This window comes from Anolis carolinensis, chromosome 3 (assembly GCF_035594765.1).
Source record: "Anolis carolinensis isolate JA03-04 chromosome 3, rAnoCar3.1.pri, whole genome shotgun sequence".
Lineage (NCBI taxonomy): Eukaryota > Metazoa > Chordata > Lepidosauria > Squamata > Dactyloidae > Anolis > Anolis carolinensis.
Genome location: NC_085843.1, coordinates 185,613,544 through 185,634,062, shown reverse-complemented (window position 1 = coordinate 185,634,062; position 20,519 = coordinate 185,613,544). Strand labels below are relative to the sequence as shown.

Here is a 20,519-nt window from a genome sequence, read left to right as displayed (position 1 = left end):
GCGTTAGTTCTGTCAAACTTCAGTTTTGATAACAAGCTGGGGTTTTTTTGGGTTTTTTTAGCTGTATGGGTTATTACTGACCTGCAAAGAAATCAAATGAGCAAAATAATGTCTGCCCATAGAATTAGACTCCAAAACTTCCAGTTGCCGACTCCCAAATTGTATCCATTATTTCCTACTAGAATATAGAGAATATTTTCCAGAAAAAAGGCCAAAGATCAGTGTGAGTCTCAATCATTATCTGAAAATGTATATTTCCATTTTATTTCAACAGTCTAAGGATTTGATTGCACAAATACTAGGTCTCAATATCAATGTGAAAAATGAAGGAAAAGTTCAGCTTTTGTGGAAGTATAATTCCTTGTTCTCAATGCTCCAACATTCAACATTCATTTACAGAATGTAAATACAAACACAGAACAAACCAGTTCTCCAACATTTCTAATCGCAGAAAGCTATAAAAGAATTAGTACAGAGAAGCTTCTGATGCCAACACTACTTTTTGCTTAAGACATAAAAAAGCTTTGATGCAGTGAATTAAGTGCATTTACCAGTCTTAAAATATAGATGTGAATTATAGGTGTGTTAAAAGAAAAACAGCTGACCCACAATGAATTATAAACACAAGTGAATCCAGTATTGCATTTTTCCAGAATATAATTAATTCTTACAAGATAGAATAATTCTTACAAAGATAGAATAATTCAGTTGCTTCCTTTTACTGTATATTGTGTACCTCTTGAGGATGGCAAAGATGATGGGTGCAATCTGGTGTGGAATTCTGAAGATGGAATGGATATTCAATACCCTCAATTTCTAATCATAATTATTGTTTTTTTAATCATCACAACTTATCAAATCACTGGTACTGTCTGAGAATGAATGGGGGAAGTATTGTTTGATCTTCAGTGCCTGATTGGACATTAGTTTGAAGATGTTAAGATTGAGTCGGGAGATTTTCCCTTGGTAGTTATCAGGGGCCTTGGATGAATTGGGATCTCTCTCTCTCTCTGGATAACTGTACTGGTGGACCAATTTAGATAATACAATGGTGACAAAGTAAGTCATACTGCTAGTGAACCTGGCGAAGTCCATGAACTAAATGGTTAAGATCCTCATATTAAATATCTGAAGATGGAGAGTCTTGATAGCTATAATAAGGAGAATATCACCTGGTTCTGCATTAGTAGTATCTGAAACAATCAGTAGACCCCTTCCATCTCAGTGAGCACTAGAGCTGTGCCAGAGTCAATAATACAGAAGTGACTTGACCCCAAAATATGAGCAACAGGGCATTGAGTCTGAGGATGATGAGGATAAATGAAGTCTAGTGGAATAGCTAAGCAGAAAAAGAATCGAGAGATGATTTTTCTCCGGAACATGTTTGGAAGAGTAATCACAAGAGGGCGGTATCAGAGTTGGCAATTTTTGACATTGAATTGTAGATGAATCCATTTACTCTCCTTCTCAGGAAATACCAGGTTTGACTTCTCCAATTTCCAATGACTCGGGAGAGGAAAATCTATATTATTCCTAGAGCCTTGCAGAGGACTGCACCAATTCAACTGTAGTAATTATTATCTGTTGAGCTCCTGGCACATGATTTGGTATGGCTGACTGCATCACCAGATCTAAAGAGGTCAGAACTGGAGACTCTCCAGGAATCCTCAACATGCTTAACTCATCCTTTTCATATGCTACTATTTGTCCATCCTATGTCCAGAGGATAAAGCGAGAGTGACCAGGGATGTATCTCAATAGGTGGAAAGACAACCGAATTGGAAGTAGCCATATTCCACTGAGATGCTTCTGTGCAGCTACCAGAATCAAGCAGGGATCATTTCACTGCTGTCCTCAGATGAGGCATTTGAAGGTAAAACAGAGCAAGACCCTATACCGAACACTGAGGATTAAGACCTTACCTTTAATCTAGAAACCTGATTTTTGTATGTCTGAGTAGTAAAATCCTTACAATCAAGATACAGAAAGAAAATGCCTGTCACTTTCAAGAGGTGCATTTCTTGAAAGAAAAAGAGGCCATTTTGGAACAACAGTGATAGCTAAGTCAAGAACCTAATAGGTAAATGGGCTGAATCAAACCAGGAGTCTGGAGAGTAACCAAAAATGAGGAAGTGAAAAGACTGTCAAAAATTAAAACCAGAAAGCAGTATGAAAATCAATGAAAACAACAATGAGAGTAGCTTAAATAATAATAGCTCTAAACAGTTACAACAATACTGCTGACATAGCAAATGAAAATGAACAGAGGGTTTAGGCAAAAACTGCGAGGATATGGCACTCAGACGGTGGGCAGAGTTACCGCCAAAAAGCTTATGTTAATATATCTAGAAGCTTCCAAACAGTGCACCGCAGAAGAACAGATAATCCATCTGTGTGAGTCACATACTCCAAAAAAGAAGTAGTTTTATTTTTGGCAGTGCAGAAATTATTGCATAAGTTAATTTAAGAAGTGTAAAACTGTTCCAATTTCACCATTTGGATGAAAGACTATAATAATTAATTATTTGCTGAATAATTAATTATTCACTGCCACTGCTTATTCAATGACTGCAATAAGACTGCTACAGAGAGGCCAGTTCTTTTTCACTGGTATCTCCAAATATTTTGCTTTCCAAGTTGTTCTTGTAGGAAATTGTTTTAAGAACTGGTGTATGAATATGCATTCTGCCTCATCTTCCCATTGTTTTGAATCTTGTGTTCTAAGACTGCATGCCTAAAGAAATAACATCTCCAAAATGTTTTCTAAACCAGAATTATTATAATTCCAATGTACTTAAATAAGTATACAACAACAACATTTATTACTGTCCTTAGACCCATCAGAATAAATCAGTATACTGTATAACTTGTTTCTGTACAGTATATTGTTCTGTTACTGGGATATTAAAGTACATGATTTTTGACTTTGTAAAATTAATTGTGAAACCTTGGAATTTTTGAACATTATACAAAACTAAAGAATTGAGATTGGTTTAGATTAAATAAAAATATTAGACTATTGTCCATAATAGGGTTGACAATGTAATGGGAGTCAGTTATTAGATTACCTTTTTAATTCTACTAGGTGCTTGATTACTATAATATAGGCAATAGGGAGCAAACCTATAATAATTGTCTGTTATCAAAGACAAAGGCAAAATAACTTGAATAAATATAAGCCCAGGATATAATTTACAAATATTTAATTATGAAGATAATTTATTTCACTGTAGTTGAGGTTTCTTAGAAATCCTATGAGTTGAGCTGATCGGCCCTATCAAAGGCATTTTGTCCGTCAAGTGAAAAGGAAAACAAAGGGGGCTTTAGACATTACCATATGACATAACTTTTAATGTCTTTCTGGTTGTATTGGACTGATACATCTACAGCTACATGATCTAAATCAGGGGTCCCCAAACTAAGGCCCGGGGGCCGGATGCGGCCCTCCGAGGTCATTTACCTGGCCCCCGCCCTCAGTTTTATAATATAATATATTGTATATACATATAATATTGATAATAATATTATAATGTAATACAAAATAACACTAATAATAATACCATATAATAATATTAATTATATATTCTTTATTACATATAATATTACTAATAATATTATAGTATAGTGGTATAGTTCAATAAAGTAATATATAATGCTAATAGTGTGCTATTCTAATAAAATAATATATTGTATGTACATATAATTTGAAAGCCACTCTGAGTCCCCTTTGGGGTGAGAAGGGTGTGATACAAATGTAGTAAATAAATGCAGTAAATAAATAAATAATAAATAAATACATTTTAGACTTAGTCTGAAGTCTGAAATGACTTGAAGGCACACAACAACAACAATCCTAATTAACTTGACTATCTCATTGGCCAGAAGCAGAAGCACACTTCCCATTGAAATCCTGATAAATGTATATTGGCTAAAATTATTTTTATTTTTAAATATTGTATTGTTTTTTCATTGTTCTTCTTGTTGTTGTTTTTGCACTACAAATAAGACATGTGCAATGTGCATCAGAATTTGTTTGTATTTTTTTTAAAATGATGATCTGGCCCCTCAACAGTCTGAAGGATTGTGGTCCGGCCCTCGGCTTAAAAAGTTTGGGGACCCCTGATCTAAATGCTTCCTCCCCATGCTTAACTCGTTCCCCGCTACTGACAGATAAAACCTGTCAATAGCTGCCAATCCCGCAATGTTCCTGTAATCTACGTTGTGTGATGGGCCAGTTCGCTTGTGTCCTGGCATGTCAGCAGTTGCAGTGACACCGGGAGTGAAATTCTACCCATCTCCATTCTAAAGCTGTTTATTTAATATGTTGAAGTACTATTTGTCTTTTAAAAATTAACCAGTGCTGAAATTATCAAAATATTTCAAAGAGGTAATAAAAATAAATTATGGAGCAACCAGAATACAAGAGGCGGGGTTATAAGAGCTTGTAGAAGTGTGATTGCAGGAACACATTTCAGTGAAGTGCTGCAACTGTGAGAATGAAGACAAGTGTGCTCATGCCAATATATATCTAAAGAAGTGAGCATATGACTGCCATGGAACAGAAGCTTGATGTTCAATAATCCCGATTGAGGCATCATAATATGTGTACAGCCTTTAGCAGATTCATTGAGTCAAGAGTCCATAAGTGCATTGGCCAGTGTTTCTTCAGAGGCTAAAGAGCTTTTCAAACTTTTCATGTTGGTGATACTTTTTTAGACATGTATCACTCCGTAACATCGTAATTCAGTTTACTGGGATTCCTCTTAAATCAACCCCTTATAAAAAGTTTCACACTATATAATACGTACAATAAATAATATATATAATATATAAGTTTCATATAATGTATACTATATATAAGTTTCATTTACCGTATAAATGAGAGTTGGATTTTTTCCCCTTTACACTTATGCACTACAGTTGATTCTTGTGTTGTTTCCTCTGTAGTCACTCCATGTGGTTCATCACAAACAGATTTTCTTTTCTTAATTAGGAGCTTACCCATTTTAGTGGTAATTAGTGCAACTCAATCAACAAACCTCAAATTATAAAAGTTATAAAAGTACCTACATTTGAACAGCACCAACCTTTGTTTGTGTGTGTGTGTGTGGGGGGGGGGGGGTTTCACGCTACACACCTAGGGGCTACAGACAACACACTAGTGTGTCCCAACACACTATTTGGAAAGCTCTGATATATAGCTTGGAAATATGTACCGAAATGTTTTCCCTTAATAAGCACCTCAATATCCTGCTGACAAACACAAGTCCTTCACCATTCCATCACAGTTTGATAAGGATAGAGCCTGCCTTGGCAGGCAAAGTGAGCCTCAGAAGTGCTTAGAAGCTCAGCGCAACATCAAAAGCAACAACCCTTCCTCCCTCATAGAGGAGGTGCAGGGTTGAAATTGAGCACAATTGTCTAGGTAGAAAGAGAAGTCAACGCTTTGAATACATTTTATGACAACACACTTGAATGTCTACTATCCTCAAGAGGATTATTAAATCAGGACAGACAGCCTGCCAACTAAACAATGAATATTAAAAGTTTACTCCACATTTGAGCACAGTCATTATGTGGTTATGTGTCCTCACAGATTACAAACTAGTCTAAGGTCTTCTAAATGCTCGTTCTTACAGTAATATAAATATAATTCTAATACTCTTGACATAGTAAAACATCACGCCAATAATATCAATTATCTACAAAACCTGTTTTCCAAACTATTGGATGTGTTAAGACATTGGACAGATGTATGTCAAACAACAGAATGGCATAAATAAATCTGTGCCATTTTATTAACTGCATTGCCATGACTGGTGCAACTATAAATGTAGCTACAAGTTTCATCCTTGTAGGAATGCAGCGAACATTGGTTCATTGTACTACATCTGCCAGAAAAAAACAATGTAACTAATAGATTTTTTATTTACATAAATTAATTTTCAAAGTTCCACTCACAATAAAAGGCTTCTAAGGAGGTTTTGGTATGTTTTCACTTCAAAGAAAAGACTATAATTTTAAAACTCACATCATCTAAATCTTCTGATTAATCTGACACCATCTTTTATGAATCCCAGGTTTAAAGGTATATGGACCCCCTTTTCACTTCCTTTCCAAAACGTGATCCACACATTTCCCCTTTTTGAACTATCCCTTTCTCCTGAATCATTATATGAGGTTTTCAACAGTATCTGAGATTGGAAAATATTTTTTATGGACAATTCATCTTATTTCTAAAATACCTGAAATATACAAGTGTTGTTGGTATTTAAAATATGTTAATTAAAAAAGCAGAAACAAGACCGATGGGTAATTTTCTTACTCAGGTTCTTCAATAGGTTAAGTCTCTCTCTCCCCCCCCCCCCCCCCCTTAAGAATCAGGTCTGTGGTTTCAGAATCATTTCCTGTGATGATTTTATTTACCCTTGTAGCTGTTTTTAGTGTATTTTAGGTGCTGAATTTGAAAAACACAATAAAAATGTCACACCTCATAGTTTTTCTGGAATTTGCTATTTTTTTTAACAATTCACTTGTTACTCAGCTTTGATTACATGCAAATGTTCATATTCCAATGTGATTTCTTTTAGTGCTTTTGAATGGATTTTGTCTCATACAATCAAACTGAAATATTTTGAAAGTTTATAAGAAAAATTTAACCCTCTTTCTTAGGGCCCTTTCACACAGCCCTATATCCCAGAATATCAAGGCAGAAAATCCCACAATATCTGCTTTGAACCGGTTATCTGAGTCCACACTCAGTAAATGTGGGACTTTCTGCCTTGATATTCTGGAATATAGGGCTGTGTGGAAGGGCCCCTACTCTATTTGGGATAAATGTTCTATATTTGCAGTAAGTTGTGAATCACGACTCAGTGTGGATATGTCCAGCAAATTATTGTTACATTATTGGGGATTTTTTTAAAATCAAGAAATGTGAAAGAAATGTAAGATAAATTATGGGCTCCACACACAGTTTATTTGTGTAGAGGATCTAAGAAAGAAATCTAAAGGCAAAAAGAAAGAATTCAGATGGTGTGTGCTAAGAAGAAACAAAAAATAACTCGGATAATGATCATTCTTGTTCTTGTGATGTTGCAAGCTACAACACAAGAAATAAATAAAATAATTTTCTATCCAAATCTGCTATTAACTCTACAACTTGTCACAATCCCAGAAATTCCACTTCCACCAGAAACTTAGGAAGATTCCCCATGTAATTCTGGTTCCAAGACTGATTATGAAGAATTTCAGTTTGATATAGCAAGTCAAGACCCCCAGTTCTGTATTAAATGATTTTAGTAAGAGATCTGAGATCACTCAAGGATTCTGCTCTTGGGATCTAGATCAGAGCTGCTCAAACTTTGTGTGATGGCACATTCGTGTGTTGGCTGCAATGTGTTGGTGTGCTGCACAAACATCTATGTGAAAAAAGCAATACCAACTTGCATGCAGTTATTTTATTAGTTTTACACCATTTTTAATTCTTGCATATACATATATTGTTACTCATAAATGACAAAAATCTTGGACATGTATGTTATTTTGCAAATCATATATTTTTAAAAATATAACTGAAATGTTTTCATGAAGTATGTCGTGTTCCCAACACATTTCATTATTACGATTTATGATGTGACCGTATCTTCGATAAGAGATGAATTACTGTGTAACAAAATTGTGCATGTCTAAAAAGTGTGTCATCAACATGAAATATTTGGTAAGCTCTTCTCTAGATTTAAAAGCATTGTTAGCAGTTAGAACATTATTAAATTTATATAGGAGCAAACAAAATGAGTTTATTCTTTACTTTTTACAGGAGGATGATTCCGTTTACAGTAGTTTGATACAGAAATTTGACACTGAGTACAGAGTGGATAAATTGAGACTTTTCATCAACTCTACTAAAAGCTGTCCTTTTGCACAATGAGAACAAGTATGTCTCTGTACCTGTCGGTCACTTGGTACATCTCAAAAAAAGTCACAGGAACTTGGAATTGGTTTTCCCAAAGATAAAATACAATGACTGGATGATCTGTGGTGCCCCTAGGGTATTGCACATGCTTTTAGGGCAATAGGGAGGATATACAGCAATGAAACATTGTGAAAGAAATTGTAAAAGAGCCAGTAATTTAAAAGAAACTATTGATCTTTCCCAAATCTTGGAATCTGGGTCCTAAATGTAAATTGAGGGTTGTATAATAGTTTGGAAATATTTCTACTGCAATATTGCTGAAAATTAATTTTTGCAGAAAGTACATCTTGTTTGATGTTGAGGTACGAGAACAAAGCAGAAGAAATGGATGAGTGCTATCTCCTACTAGGACAGAGTCAGTGGAATGGGCTAGTGTGACAGCTTTTTGAACAATCAAAACATTAGCATCCCTACTAGCTTGAAGAACTGTAAGACCCTTGTCTTTCAAAAACAATGTTAGTCTATCAATGAATTGCTGTTTGTTTGCTTAGCATGAAAGGAATTCTTGTTTGTTTATCTTTGGTTTCATTTCATGAAGGTACTTTCTCAACCAGTTCTTCTAGATCTGCTTGTATGTGCTACATCCTGCACTCAGAGTCAATTAATACATTCATATTAAATGCTACTGAAGGTCCCAGGTGTGTGTTCACAGTTAGAATATTGCTGTATGATGGATGAATATGATTGGTCCATTGCCATTGGATTTTGGGTAGAAGAACCTCACCAACTAGCATAAAACTACATTCTGATTCCTGTTTACTAAACAGGCAGCTATACAATCAATAAATACGCATGCACTTCCACATCCATCTCAGACAGAGGCATCTGTTTAATTTTAATACCAAGCATTTCACTACAGTGCAATACGTAATAGCCTATAATATAGAGAAAGTTTCTATTCCTCTCTCTTACCAGCATTTTAAAAGTATCGGCCATCATCAGCAAGGAACATCAACAACAGTAAAGGAGCTAAGACAGCTAGGTGTGACCTTGCTGGAGGTCATAATAAACATCCTACTTTTTATCCCCAGCATGTAGTTTTATACTATCCCCTCTTTCCCTATGTACCAATCAGTAATTATTACTGTTAATTGGCCTTCCGTTATTGACCAATTAGCTATATGGTAATAGTGATATGATCTTTTGAGCATGTCTACTCAGTATCTAAACACATAAACGTATAATTAGCAACATGTACAAGGGTACTAAGTATCCAATCACCAAACAGTGTAACCTGTCACCATTAATCTGGCTACCTGCCTCAGATGATTGCATTATATATGACTCAGGGCACTTCCAGACAGCATGAAAATGAGGGTTTTAAATGGAAGAAGAAGAAAAAAAACGGGACCTGAGAACATGTCCCCACACAGATTTCTTCCCTCGTCATCCTCACAGGCTTCCTCTGTACCGGAACAAAATGGAGGGCGGACAGGAAAAATCGGTGGAAGGTGTTTAAAATTTAAAAAATCACTCCGTTATGTGCTGGACCGTATATCATCATCATCATCATCATCATCATCATCATCATTTAATTACTTATTAATTGCCCTCCATCCAAGATGCTCTAGGCGATTTACAACATAAAATTGTAAAGGATAAAAATACATCTTAATATAAATACAAACATATCAGCATGTGCGCATATGAAGTTCAGCACATAATGGAGGAAATCTTTTTTAAAAAAACTTCTACTGGATTTCTCTCTTCCCCCAATAGTTTATTCAAGCTCTGTTTAATACTATACACACAGACACTTGAATTCTCCATTCCAATGACTAGGGTACTGCTAGGGAGTTGTAAAAACGTAAGCATCATAGCTGCAGTCCTATGCAATAAATCCCATCCTGATCTCCTTAATCCCCACCCACCAAGCAGCAGGAAGTACAATTTATGGGGGTCTATTCCTTGTCAATTAGGAAGCAGCTGACATTCTTACCCCTGCAGTGAGTGATCTTCTGGCAAAAGTAGGACCTCATCACAATTTCCCCCCAAACAACAGGGAAACAGACTCCTCTTGACCACAGCAACTGCTACCCAATAAGTGGGAATTGGGGATCTAAACTAGAGGCTACATTGGTATTGTTGAATGCTTTCATGGCTGGAAGCACTGGGTTGCTGTGTGTTTTTCAAGTTACACTGGGATCGTGAATACTAAACAATCAAAGTTACAAATGCTTAACCCCAGGCCACACAACAGAATTCCAGACAGTATACTGCTATTTATTAATTTTCAAAATTTAAATCTGCAAGATATACAAAGAATCCAGCCTATAACAAGATTCTACAGATTAAATTTGGGAGTCCTGGCTATTGACATATTAAGTGTCTGAGTGGGGCTCTTCTTCGGTGAAAAAGTTCCTTCTACTGTTCAACTGAAATTTACTCTCTTGTAATATCAAACCATTAAATCGGTCCTATCCCAAAGGCAGCAGGGAGCAGGCCACTCCTCACCACGATAGCCCCTGTGTGATGACTCATGGGCCATGTAGTCCTGTTCCTAGTACTGTTGTGTCAGATGAAGAGGAAAACTTGGGTTTCCCACCGTTTCTGCCGGATTTGGAGCCCTTGCAGCTGCAGGATGTTTGCCCACAAGAAATCAGCCAAACAAGCCTTGAGCAGAAATCTCCCCCATTTTCTCGCCGTCTTTATTATAATCAAGATAGAAGCGCTCGGGAGGCGACTCGCCGGAGCGCTAGGATAGCTGCCAGACAATTAGATGATTAAGTCTGTTTCCCTTGGGAAAGTTTAAGGAGTCATGCATCTGGACACAGCATAGGTTTCGTTTCTTGTTCCCCAGAGAAGGTGTTCTTTGGCGGGAAAACAAGATCCTATATAGGTGTTTGGACACAAAGGAATCCTTGCGGAGTCAATTCGTCAGCTTCGGGAGTAGATTGTATGTGGACTACGCTACTCCAGTTTCCAGGACCTTGCTCTCGTTCCAGCCCTGCCTTGTTCCCCGGACCTCGCCACGGATTTCGCCACGGACCCTGTTCTTGCTCCTCGCTTCTTGTTGCCTTGAATCAAGCCTTGTTTGCCAAGAATCTAGTTTGCTTCCTAGCCTTGCATTAAGCTCCATGGACTAAAGGACCTTGTCATTTCCCCTCACTTTGCTTGGCAAAGTGTGTGTTTCGGTTATTGGATTACAACTTTGGACCTTAATATTTCATATTGGACATTGTTTTCCTGGACTATATTTGACCTTTCCTGAAAGGTCTACTTCTGAACTATATTCTACACTTGTTTTTATTAACTTTATATATTTCCTTAATAAAGATATTAGTTAGATTCTGGTCTCTGCGCATGGTTATTGGTGCTCTGCAGCCTGGGTCCTGACACCCTGAAGTATTTGAAAAGTGCAATCATGTTATTCATAGTCTTCTCTTCACCCAGCTAAACATGCCCAACTCTTTCAACCTTTCCTCATGTTTTGTTCTCTTTTCAACCCGTTCAAACTTATTTTTATCCTTCTTCAAACAAGGTGCCTAGAACAGGATGCAGCTTTCCAGATGAGACCTGACCAGCAGAATATTATTGAACTATTACTTCCCTTGACTTGGAAACAATGCTTTCACTAATGCAGGCTAAAATAGCATTCATTTTCTGCTGTAGCACCACACTGCTAGCCAGAGCCGGTCCAACAATGAGGCGAATTAAGCGGTCGCTTCGGGCGCAAAACATACGGGGGCGCAGTCGAGACTGCTTTTTCTGTTGATTTGTTGGAAAACATTATGTTTTGGTGCTTAATTTGTAAAATCTTAATGTAATTTGATGTTTAATAGGCTTTTCCTTAATCCCTCCTTATTATCCAACATTTTCACTTATCCAATGTTTTTATTTTTCAGTGATTGGTTTTGGGGGGGGGGGGCAAAATTCTGTTCGCCTATACTTGAAAAATACCGGCTCTGCTGCTAGCTCATGTTCAACTTATCACCAACATCAAGGTCCCTTTTGCAAGTAATACTGCTGGATCATGCATCCCTATACTATACCTGTGCATATAGCTTTTGTGGCCAAATGTAGAATCCTGCATTGGTATGTATTGAATTTCACTCTTAGTTTCTGTCCAATATTCTGATTTATTTAGGTTCTTTTGAATTTTGATCCTTTGCTAATTTGTTAGTCACTTGTCCCAGTTTTCTATTGTTGTCAACTTTGATCATTCCCTCCACCTTGTCACTGAAGTCATTGACAAAAAAGTTGAAGACTAATGACCTTAGGACAGAACCTTGAGGCACTACAATTTAAGACCTCCTTCCAGTTTGAAGTATATCTATTGATGATGACTTTTTGATCCATCTGACATTGTTCCCATCTATTTCATATTTAATCAATTTACTAATCAAAATATTATAGAGGACCTTTGTCAACCTCCAGATAAATGATATCTACAGAATTTCGAACATTTACTAAACCAGGGACCTGATTTTAAAGAATATTTTGGTTTGGCAAGATTAATCCTTAGCTAAATCATGGTGGCTCTTACTGATCTCTGTGGGATGCGATTCGCCTGACAGCAAATTTGAACTCATTTAGGTTAGCTAGGTGATTCCCTATCAATATTGATTTGTAATCCAGATTCCTTGCCAAGGTCTCTGTTGATGAAATGAAGCACACATTTGAGGGGGAGTGTGAAAAAAAATAGTTGCTGTAGTTCTGCCTTTTCATTGTGAGCATTTCACCATTACTTTACTAAAGAACGACCTTCACTGTCTCCTTGGTAATTCTCCTATCTTAAATGTATCTGAAACCCCCTTTTTGTTGATCCTTTCTTACACAGCCATTCTCACCTCATTCTGAGCTTTAGTTTTCTTTGTACAATTCCTGTAAGCTTGGGCTACACACCTGTGCATTTCCTTAGAGGTTAGTCCTTCCTTCCATTCTCTTTTTTCTTTTCTTTTCCTCCTTGAATTTGCTGTGCAGCTACATGGATTGTTTTAAATGTTTCTTATTTTTCTTCCTTCATGAGATTGTTTGTGATTCTACCTTTCGCAATTCCTTTTGAAAAAATACTCCTCCTTGCTGGGTGTATTTTTCCTTTAGTATGCCTAGCTGAAAGATTCCATCCAATATTTCCCAAAACTTGTTAAAATCCAAGGTCCATATTTGATTATAATCCTCTTTGACTTGTCCCACAATTATGAAATCTGTTCTTTATTATGTTTTTCTTACATTCAAAAGAGTTTTCAGTCACATATGAGGTGTGTGCAAAAAGGTATCCAATTTTATTCATAAAAATATTTTTATGAATCTTACACGAATCTCCTTCTAAGTAGTCTCCTTGGGCTGCCACACACTTCTCCTAAAGGTCCTGCCACTGTCTGAAACAGCGCTGAAATACCTCTTTTGAAATGGCGTATAGATGATCCAGCGCATTCTGCATAATGTCTTCTCTGAACTGAAATCTGATTCCTTTCAGGGGCATTTTCAGCTTGGGGAAAAGCCAGATGTCACATGGCACCATGATGGGAGAGTAGGGAGCCTGACAAAGCACGAGTGTGTTGTGTTTGGCCAGGAAACTGTATCAAACATGAAGAATGGGCAGGTACATTATCTGGAACTGGCCGTTTGAATCTCACAGTGTTACAAAGGCAACGCAAAAACTCTTGATAGTAGTCCTTGGTGATAGTTGTGTCGTGTGATGCGTACGCATGATGAACCATGCCACTGGCATCAATGAAGAGGGTCAACATGACTTTGACATTGCTGTGGATCTGCCTTGCTTTTTTGGCCTCTGTTGTGCTGACTGCAACTTGATTTCTGGGTCACGCCCATAAACCCAGGACTCATCAGTGTTGAGGAAGTTAGGACCACTGTTCAAAGTCTGCAGCATATTCTGTGTGATCTCCAAACGGAGTTGCTTCTGCTCGATCGTTAGCAGCTTTGGCACAAATTTCGCTGAGATTCTCCTGAAGCTCAAATTCCCAGTCAAAATGGAATGAACAGATCCAACGCTGATGCTTACCTCATCTGCACATTTTCTGATTGTGATTCAACAATCCTGCATCACCAGGTCTTCACTTGGTCAAAGACGGTCTCATTTCTGGATGTCAAGGGCCTACCAAGACATGCTTCACTCTCCAATGATGTGCAATCGTCTTTGAAGCGGTTGTACCACCCCTTTATCTGTGCTGGTGCCCAATTAGCAAAATTGACTTTATCCCCGAAGGCCTGTTGAATCTTGCAGATTGTTTCCACTTGGGAATCACCAAGCTTTACATAAAATTTAATGTAGTAAGGTTGTTCAAGTTTTTAAGACATTTTGTCAAAAATGAAAATCAAACTGCACTCACTTATGCTTACTAACTTCATCAGTTGTCTGCCAGTGATTGACAACTTCTGCAGGCAAGAAAAATTCAAGCATGAGCATTAAGATCGCCTACACAGGTGTACCAACCACGCCTCCCTAACTTCATTTGCTTACTCACAAACAATTATGGTTGGATACTTTTTGAACACACCTCATATAATATTTATTTATTTACATTTATTTACAACATTTCTACCCCACCCTTCTCACCCAAGGGGACTACTTTGACCACATAATGAGAAGATAGGAAAGCTTGGAGAAGGTAATGATGCTAGGAAAATGGAAGGAAAAAGGAAGAGGGGCCGACCAAGGGCAAGATAGATAGATGGATGGTATCCTTGAAGTGACTGGCTTAACCTTAAAGGAGCTGGGGGTGGCGACGGCCAACAGGGACCTCTGGTGTGGGCTGGTCCATGAGGTCACGAAGAGTTGGAAGCGACTGAATGAATAAGCAACTACTAACATATAATAATGTTCCAATATAAAAAAGCTGGAAAATAAAATAAAAAAGATGTATAACAACATCAGTTGTATTGTTCTATAAAAGCTGACCAAATGACCAAATTTAAGTTTAATTGTAAATTTTGTCTACAGACAGCCTTCCATTTCTACAGATTCAACAACCCAAAGTTTGAAAACATTTTTAAAAACCCAAGAAACAAACTTGATTTAGCCCTGTATATAATGCAACTTGAGCATCCATGGATTTTGGTGTCAAACTCTGCCCAAAGTTTCAAAACATAAAGGTGTTGGATGTCATCCTGGACTCCACAAGTCTCCAGTACCTAATGAGTAGCTAGACCAAGAAAACAGGATTAGAATGAGGGTCCCTTTCTCTATTCCTATGCATGCCTTCCTAGAAGGAGCTTTCTGTCTCTACTTCTCTCTTCCTGTTTGTTCTATCTCCTCTCCCATTTGATTGATGTAGCAATGTGATCTCTTTGAGGTATGAGGTAACTTTTTCCTTATTGGCATTTAGATGAGGCCCGAGCTTTGGTCGGCCTCCTTTTTTTTCTCTTCTGCATTTTGTCTCCTCCTGTCTTGCCATTCTCCAGGCAAGAAGTAGCTGCATGCATATTATTGATATATTTACCTTTTGCCTTCCTTAGAATAGGAGATTTAGAAAGTCAGTTAGCTCCAATGACTTTTCTATCCAGAATGTATTTCTTTTACTTCAATAAATACTTTTGAACTTACATTTTTTGGCTCTGGCATCCTGTGCCATCCTATGCAACAGAAGTTTATCCCAGCTCACCACATGTAAATTTCTGCTGGTTATGAAGTGTGTTTCTAGCACTCTGCTATACTTTGGTGGAATCATCCCAAAAGTTGGTCATGTTTTTTAGTCTAACCGCTCATAGCTTCCCAAAAAAAGGTAATCTGCTCAATCATATTCTTGGCAGTATAATTAGTAGCCCTATGAATAAGAAAGCACACTGATCTTTTCTTCATGAGTTTTGGCAGGTTATCAATGATATCCCAAATATGTATTCCAGGAAGACAGCACACTTCCCAATTCATGTCATCAGGCTGGCACAGGGGTATCTATGCTCCTGAGCAACAAGTCTCCAACTACTAGCACCTTTCTTTTCTTCTTATTCTGCTTGGAAGTTACCTTGCTGCATATTTCCTATTTGAGCATTTTCCCTATTGTTTTTCTCGTGAAGATACTTGAAGCAACAGCTTTGTCAGAGAGGTTCTGAAGCTCTTCTATATGGTCAGTTTCAACACTGACTATCCTCCATGGTGTTTCCTCACTCTTACAGGCCTCTTCATTTACACTGGCAGTTTCTTCCTGTTGGTTCTGTAGAATCAATTCTCCCTCTGTTCTACCCAGGAAATTCTTGCATTCTTTGATGCACTGAAGGGATTCAGCATGTAGACGTAATGTACTGACCTTCTCTTGCAAGCAAGACAGCTACCAATTTGCACTTGCTGCAGCTGTAGGGTGAGGCTTACTGGCAATAAAACAAACATTTCACAAACCAGGATTCAGAGCCCCATCTGACAAGGAAATGCACTGGGTAATCATAGCCAAGTCACATTCTCTTAGCCCGAGAGGAAGGCAAAGGCAATACCCGCCAAGAAAACCCAGTGACAGGGTTGCAGTAAGTTGGAAACAACTTAAAGGAACACAAAAATAGGTTTCTAACTTCAAGGGCTCAAACACAATCCTATTCCACCACCCCACCACAGTGTACCTATGATTAAATACCTGTGGGTTTACTATAGCTCCATAAGTGCACATAAAGAAGTTGATTTTTATCCACAAAAACTCATACAAAATTAATCAGTCTCAAAAATATTTAGGTTCTCCCCCTCCACCCCCCAATCACTTTTCTTCTGTATTTTAAGCTGGTGAGACTTCCTCTTGCAGTTAGCCCATAATAGAACATAAGCTACACACATAGTAGACACATGAAAGGTGCAGAGTTGGGGAGACTTTCTGGGGGCTAGCCAGGATAGCTGGCTTTCCTCTCACTCTTTCATTTGCTGCAACATTGATCAACATTAGTTGATGCATTCTATCAAAATCACTAGATTTCTCTGTCTACATCATTTCTGGTTTAAACTTTATCTTCTGTATTCTGATACACATAAAATACCTGCACTCTTTTTTTTAAAAAAAAAATATCATCAACAATTTTATTTGGAGGTCAGGAGTTTTGTCAGAGCTCACTTCTTTGCTCCTTCCATATCAAAACTGTCTCTGTTTCTAGTACTAATCTATAAGAAGGCTTCTCCCTCTGTCCTATGACTGCTAAGTTTCTTCAGTGGTCATTGCTGAGGGACCAAAAAGCTTATCAAAACTCCAAGTACACAATGTTTACTGCATCACATGTCTCCACATCTGTTGACACTGTCCAAGAACTGTAAAAATTTAATGAGACAAAATAATGCTTTTTACAGAAGTCATGCTAACTTTTTCCTCAAAAAGACTTGCCTCCTATGTCCTTGAGAATTTTATTTTTAACAATACTTTTCACCAATTTAGTTTGGGAAGACATTCATTTACATGGTCTATAATTTCCTTATCTCCCTGGATTCTTGTTTTATAAAATAGGATTACACGAGGCACCTGTTACTTCTCTGCCAGAGAGGCTAATCATTTGTCAAACATTTATATTGTTGAAAAATCAGCAATTTATAATTGAGTTCTTCATCTCCAGTTACCAACATTTGTTTATATTCATAAAATCTCCTTCCTGAAACAGTCTGTTCAGACACAGAAATCTGTGTTGTATCTTCTGTCATGAAGACATACAGCATATCCACAGTCTCTTTATCCTGAGTTTGTACATATTTAGCTCCCTTTATTATTTACTTAATTTTATCCCATCCTTCTTCCAATATAGGGAATCAGAATGGCTCAATAGACCACATATTCTCCTAACTGGTCTCCAGTTTTTTTTTCTTTTCTTAAATTTCCACTTTATATGAAATTATATATTATCTATCTATATGTTTGTATGTATGCGGCTGTGTATGTGGCAGCTTTCTGATTGGTTGCCACTTCCACAGGCCACTGTGACTGCCAGGAATTACAGACCTGGAGCAAATTTGACAGACACATAACCCCATAATGCTCTTTACGGCCTGGTGCGGTTTGGGGGAGAATGGACCACAGATGATGGGATTTGCAGTACCTTCACTCACTTCCTGAGACCACTGCAACTGCCACGAATGACAGAACTGAACCCAACTTGGCACACATATCCCAAATGGCATACTTTACACACTACAGCAGTTTGGGCAAGGATGGACCAAAGACTATGGGATTTGCAGTATCTTCACCCTATTCACCTTCCACAGCATATTAGTACAGTGGAATCTTGACTTAAGGGTATTTCAACTTAATAGTGTTTTGAATTAAGAGCCATCACTTTGCCCAGGTTTCACTTTGACATACAAGCAGCATTTTTAGTTAAGAGTTAGTGTCACAGGGAGCATTACTACAAGTTAGGGAGAGCTAGCACAAGAGTACAGGGCTTTAGGGGTTCAAGGGAGCAGCCTCCGTGCCTTGAGCTTTTGTTCGCTTTGGGAGATTGCTATCTGCTTTGTTCTTGACTCTTTTGAGGAACTTTGGGTTAGTAGATTTTGTGTGGGTTTTATTCCTGGTATATTTGGCTTCATTAAGCGAGAGAGAGGGAGAGAGCAAGAGAGGAAGGGAGGATGAAATGAGTACAGTATGAAGAAAATGATGCTTCTGCCTCTTCACTTTGTGCTTCTACCATGTTAAAGTTTATCTATCTTTTTTATTGTTCCATGTGAATGTGCCTTTATAAAGTACATTTTCTCATTTAAAAACATGTACAAAAAATGAAGAGGGGTGGGGCCCTGGAATGGATTAATAGTATTTCATTGCATTTCAATGGGAAATTAGCTTTGAGACAGGAGTGATTTGAGTTAAGAGCTTGGTCACTGAACAAATTAAACACTTAACTCAAAGTATCACTGTATTTATTATGGTTCAGACAAACTTCTAAACATTATGAATAAATTCAGTCCCCTTGATTTTCCCTTTCAAGTTTTTTTTTACAACTCGCATTAACTTAGTTCTTCTTTTATGAAGTTAATGTGGTAATACAAAGCCTTTTTGGTACTTATCCATGCACATTCAAAATTTGATAGTACAACAGTCACTGTTTCTAATAAATTCTACAAAGTATCTCATTCTCTATCTTGCGCATTACTTAATAGAACGTCTGTGGTTCCCTATCATTAGTACCAGGTCAACCAGTTCTGTTATAAATACATATTTTGTAACCTGCACATAACTTTTTCTCAGTTCATGCACGAATAAATGAAGTCATCCTTAATTACAATAGCTTCTGTTTTGAACTCTTCCTTTATTTCCATTATCATTATTTCAAGGTCACCCTGAGCATTTTGGTCATGCAGGCAACAGTATGTATCCAGTTATACATTACTGCATGGCACAGCCATACTGAAATTCTATGAGGGGGTTCCTTTCAATTTGAGATTTTTAGTTTTACTGTATGTCCTCTTCAACATATAGAGTGACACCACTACTAGCATGTCCTTACTATTCTTCGTACAGTTTCAACCTACTGCAGACCTTTCAAGTCATCACTAGATACAAACTTCCTTTATTGCACCAGGTTTCTATGATACTCACTATACTGTACTTACTCAGATGTAATGCACATCTTTATTGGCTTAATTGCTCAGCCAAAATGGAGATGTGCATTACACTCTGCAATAGAATTGCGAGCCAAAATGTGCCTGTGCCCCTCCATCAGGCTGAGGCTAGAACTGGCCAAGAATAAGGTCAGTTGGGAAGCCACCCCTCCCCAGGCCCCATTTCCCTTAGACTCTCAGCTGAGAAGCTAAGGAAAATGGGGCTTGGTGAATGGGGGCATCACTTCTCCTTGCTTCTCTGACAATTCAATTTCTTTATAATGCTCACCTCAAAATTGAGGTGTGCATTACAATCTATGGTGCACTAGACTCAAGTAAATACGGTATATATTCTGCTTTAAAAACATCTAATCCAGCTTTCTTTTATCAGCTTGGAGGCTTCTAGTACTATAATATAAAGTTTAATGTTTTATTTTCCAAATGTATTTGGTATGTAGCACCTCAATCTCTTTAATGGGTTCTTGTGTCCCTTATTATCCCTACCCAGCTCTTATCTGGACAATCGTAACCATTTCCTAAGGATACAGTAATTTATCCCAAATGAGATTCTCTCTGGCTCCTTTAGCATTCCATTAACAACAGAACAGGTAGCCCAGGACTTAACTGTTGTGTCCTTGTCATAGTACCTTCAACCTGGACGGTCATGTTCTTGTTTCCTTACTACCGTAGCTACACTATCAAATGCTGACTATGCACTGAATCAAGAAACAAACTGACACCAGAAATTTTCTAACCAAGGAGTGATCAGGACTAATGACCTGCTACTATCTTATATATAAATATCTGACAAGTTATCTTCACAATGAATAGTTGCTTTCACAGGTACACAAGTAAGCTGGTCTTTGGTGCCTGTTTCCTGCTGATATTTCATTGTGTATTTCAACTTTTTCATTAAACTATAACTAATATTAATCCACAAGAGTTCTCAACGGTGAAGAAGTTTACTAATTCCCAGGGCTTCATAACTAGATACTATAAACACTAAAAATAAAAGATCACAACCTGAAATAAATGACAAGAGTTCAATTTCTGTTTCTCTCAGTTATGAATTCTTTTCCCACCCACAAGCGC

The 20,519-nt window shown here is 37.5% G+C and overlaps 1 protein-coding gene across 10 annotated transcripts in view; it reads right to left on the bottom strand.

Annotated features, from left to right (window-relative positions):
- The window catches only part of usp54 (ubiquitin specific peptidase 54), a 107,405-nt gene that overhangs the window by 59,855 nt on the left and 27,031 nt on the right, over positions 1 to 20,519 (bottom strand). The window lies entirely within an intron of this gene.